The following is a 26,006-nucleotide window of genomic DNA, read 5'->3' as shown; positions in this document are numbered from 1 at the left end:
GGTCAAGCTGGCACCACTAAAGCTCGTATACCTGCGGTCGCCACGAGTCCCGAGGGCGGCGCAGTCCTGGCGTGGCACGTAGGGATGGGGTGCTGGTCATGATGGCACAATGACGTAGAACTTAGGTTGCGGTTCTGGTTTATGAGGTCGAAAGTGTATTATCAGGGAAAAGAGGGACGATCAGAACCAAGTGCAAGCTTGAATTTGAACGAGCGGATCTGTATGAGAGAGGCAAAACCGAGAGGCGTCCAGGCTGGCCACCATTGGGGGGGGGGGGGGTGTTACTGGCTCGGTTCCACGTGTTTCCCTCCAGCTTGACACCATTGGCTTAGTGTGCAGGTGGGAGGCCATTATGTGTGCGGGTAGCTGCGCTGGCGCCTCCTCTGGTCAGTTGCGGTGCATCTGTGGGGGGAGGGGAACTAAAAATATTTTAGCAAAGAAGGGATGAAAAACCAACAATGGCACATATCGTGTTGCTTCGCTTCTCCCTGAGGCCCAAATGCTCATATTTGAATTTTTCAAATCAGAATTAAAACATTGGATTGGTCTAATTTACAAGGGCCGCCCTCCACTTAAAAATGTTCTCATTTATTTGATGCAACAATCAAAGAATCGAGCTTCCTACGTGTCATGAGAGCTCCGGGGGGACGACAAAAAAGCCCCCATGATGGAGGAAATGATTTGAAGTGACACCAATGGAGTTACAGTCTCCCAGCAGCTGTTCACATTGATTGACAGGCAAGATCAATGAGCTCCATGTCAACATCGCTGCCGATGGAGTGTACTTGAAGAATATAAACACTGGATGGTATTAAAATGTCAGGCTTTTACTGCAACTTAATGAGGAGGAGGAGGAGGAGGAAATAAACCGGCTCACCAACTTCAGTTGAATCAAAACTTTACTTCTGCGTTCACAGTTTTTTGTTGTTGTTGTTGTTGTTGCTGTTTTCTCTCTGTGCGCCTTGATTTGTTCCCTATTCCCGGCGTTCCATGCCTCCCGGTTGGATGGCGTGTCCCCGGGAACAAAGTGAGTCCCATCACCAAACTGTAATTTTCCAACCACTAATTGCGGTGCACTCAAGCTCGTCTTTGAGGCTCTCCTGTTCATTAACACGACGCAGGTGCACATGCAACACATGATCCACCCATGGCCATTTAGGTGCCTGTGTATAATGTGAACACTCACTCACACACACACACACACACACACACACACACATACATTTTCAACGTCTACTGTGAGTCACTGGGAAGTGGGAGCGCTCTAGCGTGTGGTGAGCGTCCTCTTGACTGTCACCCAACATGTTCCTTGGCTTATGGCTTCAATGATATGAGAGCAGGCCGATCTTGGCGTGGTGGCGGACGGGTTCTCAGGTCCAGACTACAATATTAATGCAACAGCCCTGCAGTCAATCCTGGCTTTGTGAGGACTGACGCGTTTTTATCGAATCTTTTCAAAGGAGGTGTTGATTTATTTTCAGTCACTTCTTGTTGTTGTTGTGTCTCATGTGATTTGTGAATTCCCGCATTTACTTCCTTGGCAGTTTCCTTAAAAGGAAAAAAAAAAAAAAAAAAAACTTTTCTCATTATACACAGATTACAGCTGAAACTGTTTCAGAGACACTGGCTTGAGAAGTTCTTCTGATTTCTGTTTGGTGAAGGAACACAGGATTTGTTCTCCTTCCACTGATAGAACCCAGTTAGCAGGAACTCGCTTTTATTTGGATCCTTTAGTTTGTTTCTCTGTTCTTTCTTCACTTTGTCAAAGACCTGCCAAATTTCTGATACTGCAAAAAAAAAAAAAAAAAAAGCCTCTTAGTCATTAAAACGGCTAATTTCATTCATCATACTTGGTTTATGACTTTGATTTTGACTTAGATGGACTGAAACGGTATTTAAAACAATCTGACCTCCTTTCTCCATCGTGTGTGTGTGTGTGTGTGTGTGTGTGCACGATTTTACTTAATATGCAACATCTCTGTATTTCAGCACATCCACGTTTGCTCCACAAGCCACATTGTTAAATAATTCAAGTACAGTACACAGAACGCTTCCCAGACCGCTGCCACCTGATGCATTTTAATTGGCAGCTCAGGTTTTTAAGATGACGCCACTCAAACGGGGGCCAAATGACATCTTCACTATACTGGGAAAAAAAACAAAACAAAAAACACTAAAGTCGGCAGAGGAATGAAAAATGTGGAGTGAAAACGCGGTGAAGTGGAGGAGAAAACCTCAATTGTTTCGCCCCTTATGGATGCAGGTGTGCGCACTCATTAAAATGAAGTGTCTTACCTGTCCATCAGCATGCTGAGTGGACCTGGAGGAAGAGGAGACGGGCTTTACCTCCGCTTCCTGTTGACAGATCGGTTCAGAGGTACACACACGCACACACGCACACACACACACACACACACACACACACACACATCTCCTGGAAGAATTACACCAGTCTTCTACCTAAAATTTTAATGATTTACGTCATGCGGAGTTGCTTATGTGCCAAAAAGGAGTCAAATCCTGGACATTTTTTGGGGGGGGGGGGGGGATTTTAGTCCCCACAACATGAGGAAAAGCTGGAATACACACACACAGACACACACAGTAGATCTTTTCAGCTTCCCCAGTAGATGTCAGTAAAACATCCCCATCTTCTCTTTATATTTCATAAAAGTCCCGCTGTGCGGCAGTTTTTTTTTTTTTTTTTATTAAAGTAAATATGAAATCACGTCCGAAGTGGTGGAGCCCTGAGCAACAGCCAGCAGATTATCTTCAAGCGCAGTGTTGTCATAAATCAGACCAGGAAGTGTCAGGTCAGCTCCGATTTAAAAAAAAAAAAAAAAAGCTTCAAGAGTCGATCAGGCTCAGTTGGCCCAGCGATCACGTGACCTTCCAGATCCCTGCACGGGCGTGACGAAGCACATGTGAGCGAGTTCAGGCAGATTTTTTTCACATGACCAGAAATTCTCACATCAAAAAAATTTAAGCAAAAATAAATGAATAAATAAAAAATGGAAGTCAAAATTTTACCGGCTGACATCAGCGACCGGCCTGGTCTGATCTGAACGCGTCCTGAAGTAAATCCAGATTAAAGCGGAACCCGTTTCTGTCGCTCAGTGTCTAAGATGCAGTTCTTCTTGGGAACCATTGTTCACAAAACTTACCAACATTTTCTCACTTTGTTTATTTGTTGATCACCTTTTCTCACATCTGGCGAAAAAAGAAAAACAACAACCCAACTTTATCAAATATCAGGACTTTTCCAGGTTTTCCGTAACCAAAATTTGAAATTTGAGAACTTCTTTGTTTCCCTCCCCCCTTTTTTTTTTGTTTTTGCAGCTAAAACACAGCTTCGTTTTCCAGCAACATGTAACATGAAAACAGTCCTGGAGGGGATTTTAAACGAAGTCTAGTGGTGAGGGTGTGCACATGCGCAGTAGATTCCCTGTAGGTGCTGAGACCAGCTGGTCCAGGTCTTTCCTTGAAGAAAAAAAAGAAAAAAACTCGGCTTCGAATGGTTTACATTGGGAATAAGTCTGATAACTATATCAAATTAAGGGAGAAAGATGTGGTCTCATTCGCTTCATTTCAAGTGAAACTGATTTTGAGGGAAAAAGTGATTTTTTAGCGTAAATATTGCGAAAAATACGCACTTTAACACTTGCTTCTCGGTCGTCTACGGTCGGACGGCTACCTTTTAAGATATCCTTTGCCTATAAATCTAATTTTTAGTATTCTAAAGAGGGTATCTGCCAACAGGTGGGGTACAGCAGCTCCTCTAATGTGCAGCTCTCCTCCGTGCTGAATCTGATGGTTTATTGCTCACTGGAACCCCCCCCCCCTCCCAATTCGAGTTGTTTTCCCAAACAAGTGAAAGAAAATTTAAAAAGAGAAAAAAGAAATGGAGCTTTAAATCACATGTGGCTGCACTTCATGTCTACAGGTTTTTTTTTCTCCCTCTTCTTCCTGAATCTAAATGCCAAATAAAGACTGTCGTTATCATCAAAGATGTGCCAGCCTCTCTCTCTTTCTCTCTCTCTCTCTCTCTCTTACACACACACAGACACACACACACACACACACACACTCCCTCCCTCCCTCCTCCACCCTCCCCACTTTCTCCTGTGCAGCCGAGCCGCTTCTCCTCTCCCCTCACACGCGTGTCTTCAGACATGCAGCCACGGTGCGATGAAGCGGACCAAAAGACGCCACCGGCGGGGCAGCGTGGAAGCAGGTGAGCCGATATTTGAAGAACCTCCGCGCCTGTTGACCTGTAGGCTGGGCTTTTTACTGTTATTATTCTTATTCTTATTTTTTAATCGTTTTCTTCTCCCTGATAAAGCAAAGGAATCGGGATTTTCTTCTTCTTCTTTTCTGTCTTGGACACTGGTTGCTGTCGGGAATCGAACTCTCGAGCTCAGATCCGTCCGTGTCAGCACCTGCGTGTCAAACCAGCGCGTAAAAAACTACAGAAACTCAGAAATTAACTCAGATATTTAGAAAGCTTTATATTCAGACAGAGCATCTCATCATTGAGAAGGTAACGGAGGTGTGTGTGGGGGGGGGGGTGAATGTGTGTGTTAGAGTGTGTGTGTGTGTGTGTGTTGGGGGGGGGGGGGTCCTGAAATGGCTGGTTTAGCCTGTTCTATCCATCCTGTGTGAGAGATGCTGCAACATTTGCGGGAGCGGAAGAATGGTATTTTTTCTTTCTTATTGAGTCGTGTGTGTGTGTCTGTGTGTGTGTGTCTGTGTGTCTGTGTGTGTGTGTGCGCGCGAGCGCGGGCGGGCGTGTGCATGCGCGCGTGCCAAATGGCGCACAGGCGGAGGAGCGATCACGAGAGTTCTTTATTGTGTGTTAGTTCTTTTACGGTATTTCACACAAACCCCGCAACTATCCCCCCCCCCCCCAAAAAAAAAAGCTTGAAACGCTCAAATCCTCGTGACGCAATCACCGGTCAGCCCATTGCTTTTCTTTCTTTCTTTCTTTCTTTCTTTCTTTCTTTTTAATAAACCCAGCTGATCCCGACCACCTCGCGCCCACATCGCGCGCTGGCTTATCAAAGATCCGGTGCAACAAATCCAGTTTAACCCTCCCATGTCTGGATGTGTAAAACTGGGAGAAGAAAAAAAAGAAAGAAACTTTCAGCCGCGGTGGTTTGACGACTAAAAGAGCTAATAAACGGACCGTCTGCTCCTCCACCGGCTGGTCTTCTATCACCATCATCATCACCATCATCATCATCACCATCATCATCATCACCACCACGACCACCACCGCGGTGGAGTAAAACGTCTCTCCAAATAGTTCACATCTGCTCGTAAAAACCTCGAGTTACGGCGTTGGTCGGGGGTCTGTCTTTTTTTCTTTTCTTTTTTTAATGGGTCTCATTTTAACTCAGGAACGGGTCCCGTTGAAGGCACCGGGAGCCTCGGGTTCACGAACCGGAAACAACGAGTGACACAGTACGGTGCGCGCGCGGAGGTTGTGCCTTCAGTTTTAACGCGCGTAAAAGCGCCAGAAGGAGCTGCTCGAGGATGCCCGGAGTACGCGGTGTGACACTTGTTCCGTGTGTGTGTGTGTGTGTGTGTGTGTGTGTGTGTGTGTGTGTGTGTACGCGCGCGTGTGCGTGTGTGACTCAGATACACCCGAGCTAAACCTGTGCCTCTACTCTTTACATGCGAGCAAAAGTAAAAGCGCAGTTGTTAATTTGGTTGGACGCAGGATGGAGGTTTGTTCGACTGAGAGAGAGAGACAGAGACAGAGAGGGGGGGGGGTGCATGATGGATGAACGGATAAATCCCGATTTAATCCCTTTGTAAACCGATTGGAAATGATGCTCCTCCTCCCTGAAGTTTTAATTTCTTCATTCATTTATTTTTGCTGCTCTTGTTGGTGTAGTAATTTTAGCAGTTGAACCAGTTCACCTGTAGCACCGGTGGACCTGCAGGTCCAAATGCCGGCTTTGTTCTTGTACATTCATGCAAATCAGTTGCCAATTTCATTTGGTTTCTCGCCCCAAGGAAGAAGAAGGGGACAAAAGGGGGGGGGGGGGGGGATTGGTTCTTATTGGTCAGATACTGCGAGAGCTCCTACATGGCGTTGAAGCGGAATCACACAAAATCAGATCCAAACTGTGTCAGGAGGGAATAAAATGTGAGCTGTTGCTGTCTGAAATTGGATGGATCCTGGAGGAGTTCCTTGTTCACCCGCAGATCTTAATTTTATTATTATTATTATTATTATTATTATTATATATCTGCAGAAACACTTTGTAGAAGCAGCAACAAAAAAATTGGAATCTCCAGAAATCAGAGGTGGCATCGCTCTCAGACGATCGCCAGCAAAAGCAGAGACAGAGATGTTTATTGTAGCGAATCAATCATCGCGCTCATCAGATTTATCACTGTGCTGAAAGAATGTTACAGATACCCCCCCCCCCACTCCAACCCCCCATCCCCTCCGACTTGTTGCTGTCCGTCTCCACTTATCATCCCCCTCTGACGTCCTGAAGTTGATGGATGAGGTTTGGATGCACTGTGACTAAACACCTATTTGATGGCTTTTTCAATTTCTGCCAGTCCCCCCCCCCCCCCCCCCCCGGGGAGAAGGGGGGGGGGGGCGGCGTTACCGAGGTCGCACGCGTTTGGTTTCTAAAAAAGAAAAAAAAAAAGTCCTTCCCCAATTTCTATCGATATCCCATTTTCCTGACGTTATTGTCTGCGTAATTCAAGCTCCACGTGCGATGACTCTGACGTCACAGCCCGGCTGGCGATGATGCAGAGACCTCGCGTTTATCGGCGTGTTGGTTAATAACGGGGAGATTAATGCCTTCATTTAAATATACCTGTCACTTATTAATGATGGAGAGTAGCGTTCCCAGCTGCGGATTGTTGCACTCCCCCACCCCCACCCCCACCCCACCCCCCACTGAGAGGATGGTCACACGTAGGAGGACATAGACAGGAAGAGAAATTGCACACATGTTGCTAAAGCCGTGTTTTTGGCAGCTGGTGGAAAACAATGTTGGAGACAAGGTTGCTTTTGTGAACGTTTAAATTTAGCCGGTGGGCTACCTCGCTGTATGGACGTAAGCCTCTCAGTTGGAGAGCGGCTGCACAGTGGATATTAGTCAATTCTAGTAGCTGGCACGCACAGAAAGGAATGGCTAATTATCACGCTTTCAACCGCAGGAGGCTCCTCTATTTGCGCTGAGCTCCTGCTCTAATCGCTTTCTTTTTCTTTCATTACACACATATTTATTTTATTTTTAACGCAATTACATGATGTTGGTTTTTTTTCTCTTCTCTACTCTGACCAAAACGGGTAGGAAGTCTACTTAGCATCGGTGGCCGGAGGAAGGTGTGATTTTAGCAAGAATGCTAATGTGTGAAGTTTTTTTTTTTTTTTTTTTTTTTGGTGGAAGAGATGAAAAGAGATTCTGTACGTTGGGGAGGGGGTGGAGTTTACATAACATGCAGTGTACAAGCGTGTGAAGGCTGCTCATGAAAAGACTGACAGGATGTATTTGACTCACACGTTTATCTCAATTTTGCAAGCTTAGACGTCCATGTAACACTGTGGCTGTATGCAGATTTGCACGTACCCGGATGCTGGTGCACCCTTTAGCCGTGCTTCTTATCAGATGCTGAGTGATTGCAGAGCTTTACAATATGAAGTGCCACTAAACCCCTGCATGAAGTGGCATTGATTGGGGAAAGATAGGAGGAGGGAGATTCCGTCTTAAGGTCATTATCTGGCAGACACAGAGAGAGAGAGAGAGAGAGAGAGAGAGGCAGAAGAAACAAACAGTGTAATTGCGTTCGTAACAAAAGACTCAGAATCTGTGGACTAAACACTACTTACAGCGTCGTGTCAGAATATTTCATCAACATACAAATAGATTCAGTCACCCTGTAATTGCTCATAAAATCCGCTCTGTTGAAATCGTGTCAGCGAGTCCCCGAAGTATCTGTGTAGTCTGTGAACGTTCCATGCGACGCCGAACGAATACTGACAAATTCCATGTGCATCTGAGGAGAATGACATGTATGAGACATGAAAGAGATGCGTTTCACTAAAGTATTTGCAGATATTACAGCTCCAGTGTTCAGCTGTGAGTTGCTGTCAGAGTGTGGATCAAAAGCGGATTAGAAAAGAGAAGAACATGTTTTGAATTCTGTTGATGGCAACGGGAACGTTAACCTGCTATCACCTTTTAAAGGGATACTTCACCCAAAAAGTGTATTTTTCCCTTTCAAGTACTTTCGATTATGTGTCTTCAGCTCACATTTATTTCCCCCTCCTGCATTACTCTACCCTGCGGCTCCAGAAGTCAGAGAGAATTAGCCACGTATATTTAGCTCGAAGCTAATGGTCATAATGCAACAGCAAAAGTGCCCAAAAATATCCGTTTCCAAACATTTCAGCGCCTCATCTGATAAAATCACTTTGATTTGAGCTAAAAACCTACAAACTACAACACCTTTGCCTCAGTGCCACTGCAAACAAGCGCAAATGAGTGCGTTTGCTAAACTAATGTGCTAATGTGCTAGCTTGTCGCTCTCGCTGCAACTGTGAGTGAGCGCCGAGCTGAAAGGGTTACATTTAATTTTGTTTTTTTTAGTTCAAGTTAATAAAACTGAGCACACAGCCGAATGAAGAAAATGTGGATTATAACAGACAATATGTTTGCAGGTTTATGAAACAGATGTTTTGGAACAGTTTTTCTGTTGTTAGCTGTCAGCCGCCATTAGCTTCAAGCTGAACATACTTGGCTGGCTCTCTCTGACTTCTGGAGTCACACAACACTAGAGTTGGGGAAAATTCTTCGTTGAAGACTTCTTTTTGAGTACTTGAATAGCTAAATACACCTTTGGGGTAAAGTATTCACCCAGCGCTCATGGGAGTCATATTTCTGTTGAATTTCCTGATATTCACTCGCTGTTTTGACTTGATTTGGTCACCAAAAACTCCTGTTCCACCAATGTTGTACTTCAGCTGGCTATGAGAAACTGTAGTTTCAACATCTTTATGCAGATTAGCTTAAAGCTATCTGTGCCCTGGTATTTAGGTGGTATCCAGCTATCTGTGCCCTGGTATTTAGGTGGTATCCAGCTAACTGTGCCCTGGTATTTAGGTGGTATCCAGCTAACTGTGCCCTGGTATTTAGGTGGTATCCAGCTAACTGTGCCCTGGTATTTAGGTGGTATCCAGCTAACTGTGCCCTGGTATTTAGGTGGTATCCAGCTAACTGTGCCCTGGTATTTAGGTGGTATCCAGCTAACTGTGCCCTGGTATTTAGGTGGTATCCAGCTAACTGTGCCCTGGTATTTAGGTGGTATCCAGCTAACTGTGCCCTGGTATTTAGGTGGTATCCAGCTAACTGTGCCCTGGTATTTAGGTGGTATCCAGCTAACTGTGCCCTGGTATTTAGGTGGTATCCAGCTAACTGTGCCCTGGTATTTAGGTGGTATCCAGCTAACTGTGCCCTGGTATTTAGGTGGTATCCAGCTAACTGTGCCCTGGTATTTAGGTGGTATCCAGCTAACTGTGCCCTGGTATTTAGGTGGTATCCAGCTAACTGTGCCCTGGTATTTAGGTGGTATCCAGCTAACTGTGCCCTGGTATTTAGGTGGTATCCAGCTAACTGTGCCCTGGTATTTAGGTGGTATCCAGCTAACTGTGCCCTGGTATTTAGGTGGTATCCAGCTAACTGTGCCCTGGTATTTAGGTGGTATCCAGCTAACTGTGCCCTGGTATTTAGGTGGTATCCAGCTAACTGTGCCCTGGTATTTAGGTGGTATCCAGCTAACTGTACCCTGGTATTTAGGTGGTATCCAGCTAACTGTGCCCTGGTATTTAGGTGGTATCCAGCTAACTGTGCCCTGGTATTGAGGTGGTATCCAGCTAACTGTGCCCTGGTATTTAGGTGGTATCCAGCTAACTGTGCCCTGGTATTTAGGTGGTATCCAGCTGTATAGATGCTTTTTCATGCTTGGATGAATGTCATTCTTCCTTGCTGGGCTTAAATTTAATGCATATTTTCTATGTAGAAAAACAATATGTATGAGAGCTTTGCAGCGTTTCTTCGTTGTTAGTGTAGCTTTTCTCAAATAAACAACAAACCTTAGAGTTTGACGTCGCCCAGCACCTCATTTGTCCCAACAAGTGGGTCATTGCAGGAACTCCATTTCTGAATACCAAAGCTTTAAATGTTTGCCGTCACACGGTATTGTGTGCTTCATTCAAACTGGCCACAAATTGACCTCGCTTGCACAACTCCTCAACCGTCGATACGCCCTTCACCCCAGCATTGTTTGTCTCATGTGTAATACTCAGAATTCAAAATAACTCCGAACAGAAGCTCAGTTGAGACAGCAGCAGCAGCAGCAGCAGCAGCAGTTGTAACACTACCCTAAAACTCCCTGGAGATCCCTTTGAATGTGTTCTGCTTCCAAAAGCCTCAGGTGTTCTTCAGTCTTGCTGCTCATCCAGCAATAATGTCGTCCGCCATTCCCTGTTCTTAATTACTCTAAGCCTCAGCACCAGATAATTCTAGCCTGCTAGTTCAAGCCATTATCATTGGCTCCATAAAACATTCAGTGCGCTTGTCTGCTCTCATTGGACTTTGGCAGGAAGGGGTTAGTTTAATTGCCAGCAGGCCTAATTCCTTTACGATGGGAGATTGTAAGACATGAGACACGCAGAAATAAAAGCATGAGTTAAACTCGGATGTTCACATAGAGATGAGGAAGGATTCATAGAAACCTCATCATTTTATATGTACAATGTACCATGTGCTCTTTGGTTGTCCTCTTTAATTTTGGTCGAAGACGAAAACCGGAATAAAAATGTCAGTTAAGGGCCTTTTTTTTCAGATTTTGTCGACTAATAGGAGACTTAAAGGCTTTTGCATGCTCAGTCCTTTTTTTGTCATATGAAGCTGAAAATAAAACAACAGTTCATAGACTGAAACCCGACTAAAATCATTTGCATTCATTCACGAAAAAGGGAAAAAAGGAGGACTAGAACGAAATCAAAATCAGCTGAACAAACACCTTAAGGTCGTTTCTCCAAAAAACTAGAATTAAAAAAAACCAAACCAACATAACAAAATATGATGAACTTTAAAAAGTGCCAAAATTAGCACCCTTGTTTATCGCTATAGACTTAGCCAAGGGCAAAAATGTGGAGACAGGGAAGCTTCTGGTCTGCGTCGATCAATTACTTTGAGGGGGCCTCCCTTGCGTCCACATAAAAAAGGCAAATGAGATCAAACACTTTTGCCGAAATACAAGTGGATAAAATGTCTTTCATCTGACGATTCAACAAAAGCCGTTGTAGTGTTTTTGAACCGTGAACTGAGTGCAAACTCGCTACTTTTGACACAATCAACTCACATCCAGCCATCCATTCATCGTCTTCCGTTTATTCCTATTAAGGGTAACGGTGGTGGGGGGCTGGAGCCTCTCCCAGCGTCAACGGGTGAGAGGCGGGGTTCACCCTGGACAGGTCACCAGTCCATCACAGGACCAACACATAGAGACAGACAACCATTCACACTCACAGTCACACCTACGGTCAATTTAGAGTATCAATCAGCCTCGTCCCTTCTTGATGTCTTTGGACTGTGGGAGGAAGCTGGAGTACCAGAGAGAACCCACACAGGAACAGGGAGAACATGGAGACTCACACAGAAAGATCCCGTGCCCGAGCTGGGACTCGAACCCGGAACCTTCTTGCTGTGAGGCCACAGTGCTGACCACTGCACCACCGTGCAGCCCCAACTCACATTCTCCGTCTTTTAATACCACGCTAAAGTCTCAAGTTGTTATTCGGACTGTAAAGCGCGAGTAGCCTACGGAACAAGTAAGTCTTGGTTTCAGCTGAAATACTGGCTCCTGTGGGTTCCCAGACTGACACTGTGCTGGTTGACTGCTAGCAGGATAACTCAGAATGCTGTGGATGGATTTTGATGTAATTTGGATGGATGACGGTTGGACTTTGAGGAATGATTTATTTGATTTTCGAATTGATCTGGTACTGGATCCAGATCTGATGATATGTCTTCCTGGGAGAGTTTTGCCCGTGCCCACCAGGGGGAAAAGACATCAACACCTGTGTTGCTACAGGTACTGGATCTGTGGTTGTTTTTGAAGCAGTCTTGTATGAGTTATCGTACAGGGGATTAAATGAAAGTGTATAAAGTCCCCCTTTCTTGGGAGAGTGAGAGAGGGGAGGCTTTGTTTGTTGGGAGAGCAAAAATCCACAGCAAACACAAATGCAGATTGAATAATTTAAACAGATCTAAGCATTTTTAGAGAAAACAGTGACCTACACTCGACATGGGCGCTCATGAATATCCCATTTGAGAGTTTTGTATTTTCACAACAGACTACATCAGAAGCAGCCAAGTTTTTATCCATTAAGCACAGCTGACTTCAATTTCAACAGAACAAAAGTCCAACTCCCGAAGGGTTTGTTACCCACACCAAGGAGCTAATACGCTCTGCAGGATTACGCAAAAACTTTGAGGCCAATTTTCGGCAAACTCAGTGGAGGGGTGTAGCATGGGCCAAGGACGAACCTGTTACATTTTGGGCCAGTCTAGTCAGAGCACCACCGAACAGCAACAGGAAATGACCTTTTTGTTAGCCTTCGATGTGGCTGAGTTGACTTGATCCTTTCCATGCTTTTTATCAGAAACGGCTGACGAACATGGGGAGGTTTTACTCTGAAGAATCTGAGTTTTCGTTTGATTTTGTTTACGAGTTGAGGAAGCAAATTTTAATGTTTTACCGACTGTTGGAACTGGACTTCACATGGTCAGAAAGGCACCAATGAGCTGAATTCAATAATAGCGCCATCTTGTGGTGACAACAAGCCACCAAAGCTCACCTGATTTACATCAAAATTACAATGTTTTGTCCTCATATTAGGTTGATGTGTGTTCTCTAGTGCCACCAAGTGGATGCAGGAAGTGATTACTGCGCAACACAGGACACATTCGTCTACTTGCTCATGTAAAATCCAAATTTCACCATCTTCCTGTACAGAACAGCAGCACGCTGTGCAGGGAAAGACTGTTTGTAGCAACTGTTCCATCTGCCAAGGAGAAAAGGTTTTCGGCAGGTTGCCGGACTGTTAACAGGAAGCCGTGTGGCCACTGTTTACCTAAACTTGGTAGACCAGTATAGTTTGGAACACGGATGAACCCATTAAAATTTGGGGCAGATCATTTAAGATCGTAAAAAAATGGCCTCAGAAAAATACTGAAGACTTTTTTTTTTTTTTTTTTTTTAAATCAATAGTGAATCTCCACACCTTTTTATCCTCAGTGAAGGTTCAGATGCTTTTCATACACAAGGGACACGGCTAGATAAATGTATCCAGATGGACTACAAAGTGTCTGAAGCATGATCCTCCTCACATTCCCTTTGAGAAAAAGCCCGTGTGATCAAAGCTGAATTAGAGAAGCCGGGGAGATGGACAGCTTGATACACAGCTCAATACTGTTTACACACACAGCAGATAAACACGGGTCCTGACCTCACCTACTGTGGATCAAATCAAGAGATAAACATTGTCTTCTCCATGCCCAGAGAAACACTGTGGGACAAGCTGGAGTAGCAAGGTGGCGGTGGGGGGCGAGTTGCTCCTACGCACTCTCCTGTGCTGATATTGTTACGTCTGGTGACAGTCATTGTCTGTCATTCTTGTTAAATTCTGTGTCGGCTCACAGATTACTCCTGTGCTTTTGCGACCGAAGACCTGTTTATTTCCTGTGGTTTAACTGGGTTCATCCTGTTTCTTTTAATGCCCCACAGCATCATAAACTCCTGCTTCCTTTTATGTGGTCAGCCATTTTAATTTACTGACTCTGTCTACATTGTATTTTCAAATGTAAACGCCAGACAAAGGCCAGATAATGGTAGTGCATACCACTGTCTCATTCAATGTCAATGTGTTGATATCTTGCCCCCCTTTCAGAAAAGTGTCTCGTGTTTGCGATGACTTGAGGAGGGGGGCGTGCAGGGTTTTTCCAAGCTGTGCAGGAAACAGGGTCATGAGACACTTCCACACGATAAACATGACCGGGTTATTAAAGAGACAAAACATAGCCTGAGATTACATGTACTCTGGATGATAGCAGCGTGACCGACTCGTCTGAGACCTGGATGTCTCACTTCCTCTCCTCAGGCTTCACAATAAGGATCCAGTAGACATTGTACTTTATCCAGAGCTTTGGACAGACTCCTGGTTTAGTTTGACATTCTCAAAGAAGATCCCTGAAGGTCCATGTAACTCCTTCCAGGTGAATGATTTGACATTTGAAAGAAATGCCAACAAGAAGTGAAAGTGGGCACTTCAGGGTCATCCAAGCTTGCATTTACTTGTACGTGTGTCTTTGTCTTTGCATTTTGCAGTGGACACACGGTCAAGTTCTGTGCATTTGAGAGATCCCGACCACTTTTTGATCCTCTTTAGCCTCTGCACGAGCCAGCTCACCGTGTCGGAGGGAGGTACCATCTGAATTGCGGTTATTTGACTTGACAGGAACAGGACTGCCGACAGAGTCCAGAGACTACACTGTGTCAGTGGAACACTAACAGACTGCAGGATGGATTCACTGTGTGAGGCCCCCGCCCCCCCTCCAACCATACTCTCACTCCCTGATGGCCTTTTCTGACAGCCCTCTCGCAGACAAAGCAGGCATACAGTACAAAAGACATGATAGCGTGGAAGAAAAAAAAAAATCAGAGTGCGAAAAACTACATTTTCGCAGCGAAACTGTATTTTGAAATAGATTTAAAGTTTGATTTGACACGTCAACTCGATAAACTTTCTGCGTCAGGTACAGACAACAGAGTGCATCTGTACTCCAAGGTGAGAGGTTGGTCGTCTGACCGTGTCTGCAAGGGTCGGTGAACCGGCCAAAATGAGGGGCCGTACATGTCGGCCAGATGCTAAAAAACGCACCTTAAGTATAAAAGCTCTTGATCCCAAACCACTGTCTGTTCGGTGGCACATGCAGCTCTCCGAGGCGAGGACGACCACATTCACCAATGAATCCAGTCAAAAGTGAAAACTTTATTTGCTTGCTAGACATTTCTTGGGTCAGACTTGGATTTTTCAATGAAAGAATAGACGCTCTCATGGCTGTAAAGGTCAGAACCAGGTGTCGGCCAAAGGTCCGGTCCGTTTGTCCCATTTCCAACCATGAACCAAAACTCCCACAGAACACAAAGGTCATCTGAACCGTGGAAGTAGCTTTAACCAAAACCATGATCTTTTTTCACTAAAACGAAACATATGTCTCCCGAGTGGTGTTTGTTGTTTTGGAAGGAGCAGATGTGTATCTCCTGCTGCTGTTGTGATGCTAATATAGGAAACACCATGGCTCCAGTCAAAGGGCTGCAACATATGACGTATCCGACATCGGTTTAGGTCTTGGGGGGATAAATGACATTACTTGGTCTTTTCATGTAGTTTTACAAACACACCTCTCAACCGGGCAATGTGGGAGAGCATTTGTATGCAGGTATATGCATCTCCACAGCTGTCTGTACTTTGTTTGTCAATCAGGAGAAGAGCAGGACGAGAGACAAGGTCATCCCACTTTTCTCCAATTTTACACAATTTCCAGCCTAATCGATAGTGCACAACGTGGGTAAATCAGAGGGGTCTCACTCCTCAGTCACCTATAATTGGAAGCTGTTAGCATGGAGAATGGGACAGGATTACCAAGTAGCTCAGCCTCTGGCTTTTTGTGGAATGAGACTGGAGCAGCACGGATCGCACTGTGCTAGAAGTTACAGCTCAAGTATCGCATGTTTGAGGTTAATTGTCTCCTCTCCTCTCTCGTCTCTGGTTTCCTTAGATTGTTTAAATCTATAGAAAGAAAGACCAAAAAAAAAATCACAAAAACACGACAGACGCAGATGCTTCCAGATGTGGCAGTGTACTTAGATACTTTTTGCCAAGACGCATGACATAAATTTATACTTAAAGAAATGAAATTAGCATTTAATTACACATTTTGGCCAACCACTCTTGTTTTTGAGTGTCATAACAACCCTCATCGGGCTGCGCTCACCCCTCAGCCCACTGAAGTAAGCCTGGTATCTATTTTTGAACCTAAAAATTTAATTTGAGTGGAAGATTTTTGTTTTTACCAAAAGGAGTCAAAGTAGAGACAGAATTTGAACGTAATATCTTCCAACCCGTTGAAAAAATATCTTCCTCATCACGACGAATAGGTTTTTCAGATGAACTGTTAGTAGGTGCTGGTCTCGACATCAAAAGTTGCTATTCCTGAGGTCCCGATCGAGGTTGTTGCTCCTAAACTGAAAGTCTTCTGTTACCCATCGGCATTTCGAGCTATCCAAGCAAACAGATATGCATGTGGTCACATGTCATCACTGGAAGAGGTGATGGTTTCGCTGATGCTTATTTGTCTATATGTTTGTGGGATTACGCAAAACCTGTGAGGCAGATTGTCCCCGAATTTGGTGGAGTAGTGAAGTACGGGCCAAAGAAGAACCCGTGGAATTTGGGGGTCAGGTCTCTCTTCCACGGGGTTCAGCCGAGGTGGTCTTGCGGGAGGCGTGGGCTCCTCAAGGATCGTCTCATTTGCACTAGTTTTAAATTTAGTTTATGCTTGTCTTAACTTCCCTAAGCAAGCACCAGGAATGACGTCACAATTCCAATTAAAAAAAAAACAACAACCCTGTATTTCAACACTGATAATTACACAAGAGCAGTCTGTTACTCAGACAATCGAATCCCATCTGGAACTCCCAAACTTACGGTCCGCATCCCTTTTGTTTGACTTTTTCGCGCATTTTACCTCTGACAGACTTTGTTCAACTTTACAGCAACGGCCTTTGTGGATAGAGACGTGTGCCCTGATGCATCCTGCTCAGTTTCTTGCCTTTTATTTAAAGGCCTATTTATTGGCAAGCTCTCAGATCCTAATGAGTCTCATAATTAGTGCTTCATTGAGGGAAGGTGCACTGGAAAGGTCAACCGGTTTGCCAAAACACAGACCACGCAGGTCCACTTTTTAGCGAGAGTGTCTAATTAAAGTGGATTTTTGAGGCTGTCCAGGTGAACCCAGATAAATTTCTTGAATCTTAACAATCATAGTCGTTTCATCAGCAGCATCAGTCCCATCAACTGGCCGAATATGGATGGTCTAGGTTGCTAATCTTTCCACATTAATGACATCCTTCCTGTACTTGGATCCATCCAAGGTTTCTGTCAGAATGTTTCCCTCCCCTTATTTCCTGTCATACCCCTTTGTCAGTTTTCTCATTACTCGGAGGAAATGCCACAAATTAAAAAGGGAGAAAAAAGTCAATATCTTGAGAGATAAGTGATATGACCTTGACATTTTGTTCCCAGCAATACTGTTGCTTTTAAAGTCTCTCATCGGTTCCTCTTTATATCTCTTCGTGAAATAGAGTTTTCCTGCCTTCAGTCAAACCTCCTTAAGATGATTTTTTTTTTTTTTTTTGGAAGCTATAATAATAATCATATAAAACTTTTATCAGCTTATCTTTAAATTATACTGTACTTCTGCAAGAGTGAGCAAGTGTGTAATTACAGCCTTGTCGGACAACCTCTGCTGAGAGAGAAGTGGCTGGAAGTGTGAATGTCAAAACCAAGCGTGACTGAATTATTTCGTCCTTGAGGTCACTTCACTTTTCTTCACAGCGGAACATCTGATCTTAGCCTGCGAGCGTTCAGCTAAAAGGAGAGATAAAACCTCACTTCAGCCTAGCAAACATAAAAAGCAGTCAGCCTCTGAATACAGCTCTACCACGGCCACACATGTTAATTATTCTGGGTCATTAGGTGTCCAGTTGTACCTCCAGGTCTAATTTGATGTTTTCTGCTTCTCAGACTGGGACATTTAGTCCCCGAGGAGAAATGCTACCATATATGTTAAATGATAATAATGAATGTGGCAACCCCTCCGTTAGGTATCACATTCCTAGAATTAATCCAAAGGGAAATGAATCCCAATTCTTCCTCTTGCAGTTAATTGCAAATTATGGTGTCACTTTTCATGGTGCTGCAACCGTCCCTTGAGTGCAGCTTGTCCAATTATCTGTTGGCTAGTGATTTATTTGGTCACTTCTTTTCTCTTTCCGTCCTTATATGCTGGTATTTTTCATTCACACTCCCTCATTCCCTTTCCCTACTTCATCATCCTGCTTATCCTCACTTCTCACATCTCTCCATCTCCCCTCCTCTCTACCCTGTTTTTTTTTTTACCCCCCACTCCCATCTTTCTCTCTCTGGAGCAATAATGATCTGGTTCGCCATACCAGGGCTCCATAATGAAGCTTCTGCCCTAGAAAAGCCATGGTAATGTTGACTCTGGGATCTTTATTCTGTTCAAGACACAGGGTTGACAAATGCACGTGCCAGATCGAACAAACTGATCCCTATAAACAGTAAATCTGTGGCTGGGACTGGGAACTGGGAGCTCGGATACCTTGCTTTCATGGATAAAACAGAAAATCGAATTGGGCTCATCTGGGAATGTTCAAATTTGTTGTTAACATGTGCTCATAGTGCTAAATAGCTAATTCTTGTGGGGAGTGTCCAAGTGTAGGAGTAGTAGTATGTGTTAATAAACAGAAGGGTAAAACTGTTGCTCCCCGATGTATTGGCTCATCCATCTGTTTGTCAGCAGCATTGACGAGCTGTCTACCCGCTCCTGCTCTGCCACTCTGACCTCCCTTAACCTCCCCAGTCCGGTCTGACAGCCGGAGATGGGCTTCGTTCATGGAGAGGTGTGTGTGCTACTGTCTGTCATTGTGCTTAGCTACATTTACATCTGAGGATCGCTGTGGTAGTGACCCTCACTGACGTACATCGGCAGGCGCGAGGTGTTCCCTCTGTCTGTCGTCCCCCACGTTTCCTTGTCAGTCTCAGCCCTTCTGGAGCCTGTAGAGCAGCCGTGCATGCGTTCTCTCCATCACACAGACAGCCAGCTAGGCTCATTCCTGTCACTTGATGTACATTTAGAGCGGCACTTCATTCAAAAGAGTGTCTTCAACTCACAAAAAATTTGCAAGTCTTCTTCGTGACTCCAGAATTCAGACAGCGCTGGCTATATCCCGTATTATTAGCTAGAGGCTAATGGAGATGGACAGATCATAGCAAAACTGTCCAAAGTGTACGTTTTCAAACTCTCAAACACGGTCCATTTGAATCCAGGTGTTATTTATCCAGCCGTAAGCTAAATTACCCTCAAACACTTCGACTGGAGCTAAAAACAAAGGAAATAAAACATTTCCCTCACAAGCTGGTCCGTTTTTTTTTTTTTTTTATTAAAGCTCTTTTAGCTCTAAAGCTGTTTTTGATGTACTGAGTTAATACAAAGACAAAGGAACTGTGGACTCTACCCAACGATGAGATCGTGAACATTCTGTGGAAAGTTTTGCAGTTGTTGGTCTCCATCAACTCCGGGCCAAAGACAAGTACGCGGCTGGTGTTTTCTGACTTGTGGAGTCACGCATTGGTATTCAGCAAGAATGAAATGTTGCTACAATGCACAGTGACAATTGAGCATGCCAACTTGACGACCTTGAGGTAGGGGGCGGGGGGATTGTTTCCTTTCCAGCATTTCTGTCTGACTGATGTCAAAATAGGTGAGCAGCTCATTCACCAGGCTGTCTGATAGGAATAAAAGTAAACTGCGTTTCCATTCCAACCACAGGTGCACCCCCCCCCCCCCCCCCCCCCCCCAAAAAAAAACCCAACAACTTCTCTTACTGGAAAGCAAATCTATAATTTCAACGTCTTCGTCCCCACTGGCTCACTCCATCATTCACTCAGGCAGGACACAGAAAGAAAAGAAGCGTGAAAGAAGCCCGAAATAGAAAATGCGCAAAATGTAGTTTTACCGGCTACTTTTTACGGAGTCCAGCAAATATTAACAATCAGCTTTCAGCCACAGGGTCAAAGGTTAAAGGCGACGCTCTCAACGGACGGCTCACTTACAGCACAAATCAATCAAGTCTGCTCTCTAAAATGCACTCTTTTCAAGTCATAATAGTTTCCTAACGTTACGGGAATTTAAAAAAAAAAATCAATTAAAGCACGAATATACTCATTAGGAGACAAGCTGCCCCCGTATGTATTGAACTTTGGCAAACACTGGGGAATTCTGTTTCCAGGTCGTGTCTTTTCAAAATTGTGGTCAAGTTGATAATGAGTTTGTTCTGTAGGGTTGGTTCAGCTTTTCCCTTTTTGTCCTTTTTTTAAAGTAAAAACATTCAGACGCTTTCAAATAAAACCTAAACCCACTCAAAACCCTCATTATCGCAACAAAACTACTTCTTCTAACACAACTGCGAAGAAAAAACCCCAACATTTCAAAGCATAAACCTCTACCAAGTACGAGTCACCTTATTTTTCCTTCTGTTGACGTTAACGTGCATGTTTCCTTCATAGCGCTTTCTAATTTTGATGCTAAAGATCCTTTCAAATTGGAAAACGGTTTTCTTTTTTCACAGGGAGCTTGATTCTGTATCTGAAACATCAGATTATCTAAAGATTACACATATTTCAAGCAGTTTATCGAAACTCAAATCATTGGATTTTCCAAAACTTTTGTTTGTAGCGCAAGCGTCTCTAACGTTGTCAGGTTTTTTTTAAATGATTTAATTCAGTTCGTCTTAATGTGGATGCTAAAGTTACAGAGCTGCAAGAAAAGTGCCCTTTGACAGCAATGTGATGAATGCAATAATCTGATGTTAAAATGCGCTTTCCCGTAACTCTGACACAGTAACAAAGCCACAAATCGGCCAGTGAAATATAAAACATCCGTCACCGTTATGAACCTGTACATTTACGTGTTTTCTCCCAGGCTTCTTGTGTAGAAAGAAAGAAAAAAAACAGAGCACTGAAGCGGCGCCGACAAATTCTTGGTTATCAAAATGGGAGACTATGAAAAAAAACAAAAACAAACGGGCCGAGCTCCCACGGCTCCGCGTGCAGCAGCTACAGCTTCCCCTCACCACCGGTCATCCATCTTAGAAGAGGAGGGGCTGATTTTGCTCTGCTTCTTCTACACCACCGGGCTTTTTGTTTGTAGCAGTCACAGGGCAACGGCACATGAAACCCAGCTACTGGTTCCCCGGTACTCGCAGCAGGGAAAGCTCCATCCGTCATGCAAAGATCATCCCCACCCTGCCTCTTTGAAGTGATGGCTTGGATGTAGTGAGGCAACATGGCTTCATCGACACAATTTTCCTCACAGAGCGACACTCGCGTGAGAAAGCTCCTGCAGCCGCCGAGCACGCTTATTGAAAAATGCATCAAACTCCCCATGCATGAGGGATGCGAGACGTTATGAGACCAGGTGTAGCAGGGCCAAGTCAATCAATTTCCAATTAAGCCACGCTCCTCGGTCATCCATAATTCGTCTCTCTCTTTTTTTTTTAAGCATGTAAGTGGCTTTTTAATCTTTTCAAACAGGAGGTGTGCTTAACCCGCGCACCCGCTATGAAAAATGTCAATGAGAGCTCGAGGAATTAATTAAAAGGAAATAATGTTCTGAGGAATGTTGAAATGTTTCTGCTGAAAAATATCATTCATTAGATTTAATTTAATCAGCATTCAGAAATCAGAATGGCAATCCCACTGATGCCCAGCCCACTCATTTACTGCTCAAAAACTCCAGAGAGTTCTGGAGTCCTTTCACTTGGCCGCATGAATAATTTATCCAACGCGCTCTCTAACAAAACCTACAAAAGTCTTACTGGTTATCAGGCTCCACTGGGTCTTAAATCCAGAATGCTGCGTTAAGAAACGGGTGGATAAGTGAAACTTTAATAAGATAGACCTCACCTGATTACCGACGGAGAGATTTTATCATTTTTTTATTAGCTGAATCACTCGAAGAGGGTCAGGGGAATTTTTGTTTTTGGAAAATACTGGATATTTAAGATAATATTAAGGATGAGATGCTGTATAACAGAGAACACACTTTACTAGAAAACAATACAGTGAAACATTCAAAATGAACATCAAGCTCTTGAACCCTCATGAGTCCTCTCAGGTTATTTATGCAATGTTTAGCAGTTTTGATTTTGTTATTATGACAATGTCATAAGAATTGGCAGCAAAACAGAAATATTGCATGGATTGTTGACGAGCGAGAAGCCTTTTTTTTTTTTAGAGGTGACATCAATTCCAGTTTGTTGCTAGGGCAACTTCACTAAACTCCTAGTTCATGGAAGCTGTATTAAACTAATTCATAAGCATAAGTGACAAAAATCTAAGTAAAAACGACCAACAAATACTTTCAAATACAGTAAGAAATTGTCACATAGTTACCACAAATAACACTCTTCCACTCAGCTTCAGCTCTGGGGTCGTCATGGCAACATGTAAACATGCTCTTGTCAGTGGAAGCTAAACTTCCGGTTCATGGAAGCATTATTAAATTAATTCATCAGCACAAGTACCAGAAATCTTCGTAAAAATACTACAAATACTTTCAAATGCGGTAAGAAATTGTCACATAGTAACAAAACCAAAAAAAACCCCTGTTCCACTCAGCGTCAACCTCTGGGGTCGTCATGGTAACATGTCAACATGCTCTTATCAGCAGAAGCTACATATACACTGTTAAGGAGCTTTTTCAGTTTCAAATTTTGCCAGTTGTCGCAATTTTACCCCTAGAAAAAAAGCAAAAAACAATTTTATTTTGCAATTTACTTGAAAAATCAAGCATTTTTGGCTACAACAATCACAAAAAGACAGCAGAACCATCGAGGAACTTTAATATGGAAGCAAAAAACATCGCTTTGACCTGCCGTGCCTCACCTGACCGACAGTGAGGCAGCGCTCGCCGTGCAGAAGTTTACTCAGTGAGGAGAATTTGATTGAGCATGTCTGATTGCTGTTTACACCGTAGACTCAGCGTCTCGCCCTCACAACAGCAACTGATTAAGTTGTCCTTCCTGGATTTTATTTTTCTTTCCACTGGCTCGGCGCCAAATCGGAGGTCCCAAACACACCTGCCCGACCCTGTCAGCTGCAAAAGTTATGACATCATGAGGCACCTCATAAGGAACCTCTATTGTTTTGAAATGAAGGCACATCAATTTCATGGGCTCCACTGCCCAGCGGATGATTTGTGAGCGCTATTATCCCTTGAAATCGCTGCGGAAAATGGCTGCAGTGTGAAGACAGGAATTGGTGACGGGAGGAGGCTGTGCGTGTGCGTGTGTGTGTGTTGGGGGGGGGGGGTTGCTGCATGGATATGGTTCATTGGTTGTGTGTGAAGCCATTAGGAGAAACAAGTACGGTCAAAACATAGAGATGGAGTTAAATTTCTCTTGAAGGAAATGTTTGTTTTCTTCAATTCCACTCTATGACATCTAGAAAAAGCTAAAAGGGGCGGGGTAAATGGGTGCGTGTCACCAATAACCTAGTTAAGAAATCGGCACGCAAACATTTTATCTTTTTTTTTTTTTTTTTTTTTTTTAGATTTTTCCCCCAGCAGTGAGAGCAGGTCCGACTTGCATCCAGCTGACAGCGGAAGTTTTCACTTCCGCGCTTGACTAATTCATTGTAAAACCATTTGAACACCAGGATGCTCCAGTTTTTTTGTTTTTAAATAACTGTAATCTGCTGGATATTTGAAAATATTTCAAACTCGACTTGTAGAAGAGGGTACACGCGTCTTTTTGCCGCCCATTGAATAGAAGCTGTTCACTTTTTTTTTTCTCATGACACTCCCCAACAAAAGAGGCCACGCTCTCGGTACGAAACCCTGGTTGATCAAGTCCATGCAGCAATTGAACTCTCATGCCATCTTTTTTTCCATTTTCAAGGTTTTGACTATTCAAAAAAATAAAAAGAAACTCAGTCGTGAGACCAAAAAAAAAAAAGAAAAAAAAGAAAGTGAATCTGTTTTGGAGGGAAGCCATCGCTGGATGCTTTCATGAGGCCGGCGGCCTGAAGCACAATACATTGTCAAATGTTAAAGTTATCAGTAGAGTGCAGAAGTGAAAGAGCCTCTTCACCACTCTGCTTTTCCACACCTGCACCGAAGGATTTCAATTCACCAGCAAAGCCCTCTACGACGGCGCCGGTCGAGCCGTTCTGCCGGGCAGAGATAAAACATAACACTTACAAAAAAAGGAGAAAAAAAAAGGTGAAATAATCAATTCCAAAGAAAGGCTTGGGTATTAATCAAGAGGAGACCGTGGGATGGTACCTCCCATGGGACTTTGAGATGATTTTCAGAGGGTATTTGTGATTTGGGGCCTGTCAAAATAAAAAGAATAAAATAAAAAAATTGGATCATGTTTTTAAATCATGACTACATTCGTAGAGTGGCGACGTGCTGCCTTGAGGCTTCCCTCGTAATTATGATGTCAAATTGCCTGCAAGGAGAGCTCCTCTTCTCCTGTAATTCGGTCCCTGTCACGCCACAACAAACCCCCCTGTACCTGCGACATCCTCTGTCCTCCGCGTCATCTGACAACCCCAAAACCCATGTGGATAAAAACCAAGTTTATTCAGGTGACAGGCTCGTGATATAATTAATATAAAAAATCAAAAACTGGACCCTGAATGTCAGGTTTTTCGCCACACGCGGACCAGCAAATATTTGTTGTGAGTGTTGGTTCAATGTGTTGGACACGCTAACAGGGTATCACGGGGACAGGGTCTTCAGTCGACCATCCAAGAGTCTGCTACAAAAGTTAGCAAAATACTGCCGCACAAGCTAGCAAACAGAGCTAACTAACCCATGTTTCGCATGCACAGCCCCTTCTTGGCTTCTTGAAGTCATTCTGCCCACATCTGGTATAAGAGTTCATTTATGCTCCCTTTTACGAAGGAAAATGAGTCATTTTCCTAACATGTAACTGACATTGTCCTTGTAATTTCCTGCACTGGTTATGCAAGCGTGGATGTTACGCTGTACGTCCACTAGAAGGGCAGTTCAGTGGTCGATAGGCGCTGTAACGACACAGTTTTCATAGTTTTGTAAAAACACATTCAACTTCTACCCAAAAAGTTGCATCATTTTTCTTGTGTGTGCGCGCGTGTGTGGTCTTGTATCTCCATTCATCATTGAGTATACATGAGTCTTAAATTTGTCCATGCTCGCTCAAGAAGTCTCCATGAATCAATTTTTAGCAGGCGTTATTTTTGTGAGCACACTGCCTTTGTAAGCCCCACGGGGGAGAGGGTGTACGGTTATGGAAAATAAGCCCCAAATAAGACTGCTGCGATTCTTTAAATGTGCAGCAAACTCTAAATTCCCTTTTAAAATCAGCCGTAAAACTATGATGCCATTAAAAAAAACGTAATTGGCCTAAACTGAGAAATAAATAAAAAAATCTCATCAAGTAAAATTCATGCAACTTGTATGGAACATGTTATTCATAATCCCCCAATGGGATTATGGTGATCAAGAGTAGTCATGTATTTTTCAACTGTAAAACCTCAGGAATGTCCAACAAATTAATAACCAGAGTGTGCCAGACGGATGTCAAGAAATGGCAAATTAAATCCCCGAGCAACTCACAGAAACGCTAATGTTTGCTAAACCTGTATTTGAGCTAAGTACCACCACCACCACCCCCCCCCCCAAAAAAAAACCCCTCATCATTAATTTAATTACAACCCTAACAGAGAATAATATGCTATTTATACTTTGAATTTTTTTATCACAGCGAGGACAAACCACAGAGGTCTGTAACAAAGGTGCGTTGTTCTATTCCACCTCTTGCCTCCAGCTTTCAAAGACAGTCTGAGGCATCAATGATTAAAACCCCCGGTGACTTTATTTTACCAAAAAAAAAAAAGAAAGAAAGAAGAAGAAAAAAGGTCCAGCCACTTGTCCATCAGGATTATTGTTGAACCAAAGCCCAGAGGAATGTCATCTAATCTCCTTTTGAGTTTTTCTTTCGTGCTTCTGAATGGCAGGGATGTGCAAAGCTAACCTTTATAAGATCCTCGC

At 43.7% G+C, this 26,006-nt stretch overlaps 1 protein-coding gene and 1 long non-coding RNA gene across 3 annotated transcripts in view; one reads left to right on the top strand and one right to left on the bottom strand.

Annotated features, from left to right (window-relative positions):
- Positions 1-1,045: 1,045 nt before the first annotated feature.
- Positions 1,046-22,583, bottom strand: LOC147262725 (uncharacterized). Of its 2 annotated transcripts, XR_015112471.1 has the most exons (5): positions 22,361-22,583; positions 7,912-8,031; positions 7,605-7,754; positions 2,296-3,210; positions 1,046-1,787 (listed from the first exon to the last, which is right to left on the bottom strand). It is a non-coding gene; the product is annotated as an uncharacterized LOC147262725 (long non-coding RNA). The 2 variants fall into 2 exon arrangements; XR_015112470.1 differs by lacking the exons at positions 1,046-1,787; positions 2,296-3,210 and adding an exon at positions 4,125-4,439.
- Positions 4,083-26,006, top strand: part of chrm2a (cholinergic receptor, muscarinic 2a) — a 73,639-nt gene continuing 51,715 nt past the window's right edge. Inside the window, exon 1 of the mRNA XM_086201879.1 lies at positions 4,083-4,234. The gene's annotated coding sequence lies outside the window, so the exon portion shown is untranslated. The remainder of the gene's footprint in view (positions 4,235-26,006) is intronic.

This window comes from Aulostomus chinensis, chromosome 4, assembly GCF_037954235.1.
Source record: "Aulostomus chinensis isolate RoL2024-O1b breed Wild chromosome 4, RoL_Achi_v1.0, whole genome shotgun sequence".
Lineage (NCBI taxonomy): Eukaryota > Metazoa > Chordata > Actinopteri > Syngnathiformes > Aulostomidae > Aulostomus > Aulostomus chinensis.
Note: the sequence above shows the minus strand (reverse complement) of the source record. Positions and strands in the feature narration are given on the sequence as shown.